The 4987-nt window shown below is 38.2% G+C and overlaps 1 pseudogene; it reads left to right on the top strand.

Annotated features, from left to right (window-relative positions):
- The first annotated feature begins 208 nt into the window (after positions 1-208).
- On the top strand, positions 209-3125 carry LOC148943813 (uncharacterized; annotated as a pseudogene).
- The last annotated feature ends 1862 nt before the right edge of the window (positions 3126-4987 follow it).

The raw sequence follows: 4987 nt of genomic DNA, 5'->3' as shown, positions 1-4987 counted from the left end.
GGCGGCACATAGGCTTCTTGACAAAAAATTGTACAGTTTCTCGAGACAATTTAGATTTGTGGATTTATCCAAGGGGACAGGTCTAAAAAGGACACTTAAAACATTCAAGCAATTGGAAGAAATTGCACGTAAAGATCCCCAAAATTTAGATCTCTATGTTGCACCCTGGGTAGCTGATGTTTATCTAATTAGGCAAGAGCATATAGAACACATGAGTCTATATGAGCTGTTGTCTTGACATGAACGTGAACGACGGGGCAATGATGAAAAAATGTTACTGAAAACAGGTTCATTTTTTTTTTTACTACGACGCACTCACAAACCATATATCATACAGCACAAAAAGGTCATTCCTCTTGAATCTAGCAAGAAGGAAGACCAGTACTACGGTATGTTTTTGAAACCGTTGAAGCCGTGGAGAAATGAACGGAATATTTATGTTCGTGACTTGAACAATTTTGAGACATATTGCATTGAAAGTGAAAAATATCTAGCCGTGGTAGTCTATCATTAGAAGCTGGTAAATAAATCCTCATGCGATGCCGAATTTGAGACAAGAGTACGCAAGGGAGCCATGGAAATTCAGGCTCATGAAATGAATGACTAAACTGATGAGTAGCCGTAGATTGATGATCCAAATAATGCTATTCAAGGAGAGATTATTGATAGAGCGGCTGATGCAATGGAAGATTTAGTCAATGGAAACCTATAGTTACTAAAGTCAATCACAAGTGAAGAGTTGTCAGATGACTTCAGTTCCCTTAATTTAAATCAGAAGAGAATTGTTGACAGAATCATAGGCAACCTAAAAAACGGCAGCAATGACAAACCCATCAGACTGATAGTTTCGGGCTTTGGGGGAACTGAAAAGTCACGAGTAATTTGTGTACTTAGAAGTTTACTTTGTCAGGAGTTTGCAAGGGAGAATTGTCCAGTTGTTGTTATGGTCCCAAGTAGCCTTGCTGATCAAAGTATAAAGGGTGTTACCATTCATCTATGTTTAAGTCTACTAGTTTACCTGCAGACAACTGAAAAATATACATCATTATACACCGAACAATTGCTGACGCTGCGAAAAACTCTTAGACGAACTCGGCTTTTCATTATAGATGAAATAAGCATGGTTTCTTCTCTTATGCTGATGTATATTCATTTGCGCTTGACGGAAATTAAAACTAATAATTTCCCAATGGGTAATGCCAAATTTGTTCTCTTTGGAGAATTTCTTCAATTGAGGCCCATGTCGGCAAATCCGCCACTTATTCCTTTTACTCGTCTAGAGATCAAAAATAGACTTGGATCCATGGGATCCTTTAATCTATGGCATGAATTTGAGTATGATGAGCTGACAATCAACATGAGGCAAAAAAAGGACAAGCCATATGCAGATACTCTTGCAAACATAGAGGTCTTGGAAATTGTGAAGAACAGCATCTCCAGCGTCTTTCTACACGAAAGTTAGGATGCATGTCGCGAGCCACCTCATAGGAAATTACCAAATTATATTATAATTTGTTTAAGAAAGGCAAAGTTCTGATGTTTTGATATTTTGATGCCCAAAAACGACGACTGTAAGCTAATATACAACACTATGCTAAAGGAAACAAGCTCGGTATATGTTACACTGACTGCCATTGATTGTCTTTCTTCTGTGGTCAGAAATAAGAGAATTGAAGAAGAAGCAGCGAAAAGTGTTTTCAGCTTTGCCAATGACAGCAAACGAACAGCTGGTGCATTAACAAAATTGGTAATATCAATTGGTGCACGAGTAATGCTTCAAAGAAATATTGCTTTAGATAAAGGCTTAGTAAATGACTCTTTAGGATATATTAAAGAGTTTAAAGTATACTATCTAGTGAAAAAGTGAATGTTTTGGTACAAATTGATGGTCAAGAACAGTTCACAAGTAGAGGCCGTGCTACAGTTCGATTTGAATCATTCAAAGAGGTTTATTATGCTAGAAAACAGTTTCCATTGCAACTAGCATTTACAATTACAATTCACAAGTCTCAATGCCTGAGCTTGGAATGTGCTATCGTTGATGCAGGAAGTCGTTGCTTTGGACCGGGGATGATTTATGTTGCATTATCCAGAGTTACCACTAGCGCAGGTCTGCATCTTGTGGAAAATGATCCGAGTAAAATTACTGCTGACATGGAAGCTCTCAGAGCACAATCGTCTTAGGAGTAGTTTTAAACCAGATCTACCATTATTGAAAGTCATCCAAACACCAACAACTAATTTGAATGATTACGTCATCGAAATAGGTAGCATAGGAGATGTTTCTCCAAACAGGAAGAAAAGTAGGACTAGGGTCGAACATGTAATCATTGGAAAAGGGAAAAAAAGAAAGGCCGCAATAGAAGATTAGTTTGCAAATAAGACGAAATGCCGAACAACATTGTCTATGACAAATGAAGCAAAATGAAACAATAAGATAGTGCCAAGGTATAGGTGATAACGTTTTCCAAGGTATTGAAGGAAACAAGAAAAGATCTAACGAAAAGCAGGTCTACCAAAGGGGTATTGGTGCTTGTAGAAAAGGTTTCCAAAACAGAAATTGTGTTTCATGCTATGCAAACTCTGCAGTTTAGTGTGTTTTCAGCTTACACAGAATACGTTTTGATATGTTGCAGAATTCACAAGGCAACGTTGCAGCTGAAATTTTACGGCCAGCAGTGTCGTCCCTTGACAAGATTGAGTAAACAGTCCAGCTAAGATCATTACTGCCGACTGTGTATGGGTTTGCTGAGTACTAACAGCAGTCACTCTGCGAGTTTTGGGAAGCTTTGCTTAGAAGTATGGATGAAGAGAACCCGGAAACGAGCTCATCAGCTACCCTCAGTCCTCTTAGTAGACTATTTCACTTCAAGAATCATAAATTTTTGGCCTGTCACCGCTGTAACTGGAGCCAAATTGATGATAATATGACAAATTGAAAATTGTGCTATTTTCAAGTTCCAGGAGTTCTAAATCCCGATGCACCAGCTCATGAAGAGGTTGTTGAGACATTGGACATTCAATTTACTGAAGTATTAAGTCCAAATCCAGTTGGAAAATGTTTCCAACTTCATTACTTCAAAACTGGTTCATTACTGATGAAACAACTTTCTCTCCTATATTAGCGAAATAAGTATTCAAAATATCAGCCACTTTCTCCAATTTGTTAGTAGTCGATCCATCTTCTAAACTAATAACTTCAGGAAACTTAGAATTCCTTTGTTTTTTTAAAATATAATTAATTAAAGACCACGTTTTGCGAGGAGAATTTTGAGCTTCTTCGAAAGACTCTTTATAATACCTATTTTTCGACAATCGTATCAGTGCGGTTAATTTATTTTTGAAAATTTTTAATATTATAATCAGTTGGATTCTTTAACTGCTTTTTAAATAACTGTTTTTTTTTCTTAACCGATATTAAAATTCCAGACATTATCCACGGTCTAAGTATCTAAGTTTCATCTTCAATTAGCATCAACGCATATTCTTCATTTGATTTTCCCAGGGGAGGAAACCCAGAAAAACGGCGATTCATGGTTCGCTCAAAATTTTACTTCATTCCCTGTTCCCCTATCGTTTTCATAGGCCTTTGTATTTTCGGCCTTAGATTATTTGAAATTATGCCAAGGGGCAATTTAAAGTTTAATTGAGATGTGGGGTTGTTCCACAGATGGAAATTAAGAGGCTAGTGCAGCCAATTTTTCATGATGGCTGGCATCATCGAATGTACCAGACACTCATTCCCTGCTCCTCTCAAATGTAAATTCGTAAGAGTGAAAAAATTTGTATTTTTAATTGTGATGCGTACGATCATTTTCTATGAATTTTGGGATCTTCAACTTTCAGAACCTAATGCGGATGCCATACGATAGAGACCATGGTGGTTCTACGGTAGAGACGTGTGGATGACGACGAATCCTGATTCAAGCGGTGGAAGTGCAGGCACTGGTGGAAGAAAGAAGAGAAGATGTAAGTTTGGCGATTATTAATTGGCGATGTAAGATGGTGTTATTTATTTTATGTCTGAGTTTCCAGCCAAATCCACAGGAGTAGCGGCCAATTATCTTAGGAGGGAGGTGTTAGGACAGTTGGTCCTAGTTTGTTTCAGGTAAATGCCCTTCCCAGATTCTTTTCTTTTTGGTCCCTTAATTATTCCCTTTTCCCCCAAATAATAATTATTAATTTTCCCTTAATTTTAGCTGCGCTATTTTCTTTCCTTCTTTCATGGCATAGTTTGTTAAACAAACCACGAGGCTTTAATTGCGCAGTTAGGGGTGATTCACCATAGCTAAAAAGCTACTTTCAGAGAACAGGTTTGGTCCGAATTGTCGGGGGTGAAAGAAGGGGCATAAAGCAAATCCATTTGAAGTAGGGCAGTAATTTGTAAGCCTTTGGATTGGCTGAAAAAATCCACCCACCACCTACTGCAGGCACGCGGTGAGCGAACTGGGGGAAAATTAGAAGTGTGATATTTATTTCTTTTATAAGCGTGACTGAATACAGTAAGATTTTTTTATACTATATAATCTGTGACTTTTTAGCCTAGGTAAAGTCCAAAGAGATAGTTAAAAATGTTATCGGTAACCCAGGACGGGTACCCTTGGCCTTAAAGTGGCCCCTTTGACCGTTTGATCACGTTATCTTACCCTAAGGCAGGGTATATTGTAAATTGGGCACTGACATACCCGATAGATACGGAACCGTTACGGTAAGTGCGGGCATCCCACTAATATTTGGGCCGTCAAGCGGCTCCCCCCCCCTCTAGTAAGTGGCATAGCAACATTTTTGCGCCATTTTTGCACCAATAAGTGGTGACTCCCGTACTTTACATCTCCAATACTGGTGGCAGTTGTGGCTTACAACTCCAATATACTTGCTCGTGGTCTTCTAATTTTACATAGTTTAGCACTTCGGTAAAAAGTTTTACTACAAATTCAGCTTTGTTCATCTAGAATATATCATTAGCATAGATCAAACAGTAGCTATG

This window comes from Artemia sp. Qi Xiang Cuo, chromosome 15, assembly GCF_049724085.1.
Source record: "Artemia sp. Qi Xiang Cuo chromosome 15, ASM4972408v1, whole genome shotgun sequence".
NCBI lineage: Eukaryota > Metazoa > Arthropoda > Branchiopoda > Anostraca > Artemiidae > Artemia > Artemia sp. Qi Xiang Cuo.
Note: the sequence above shows the minus strand (reverse complement) of the source record. Positions and strands in the feature narration are given on the sequence as shown.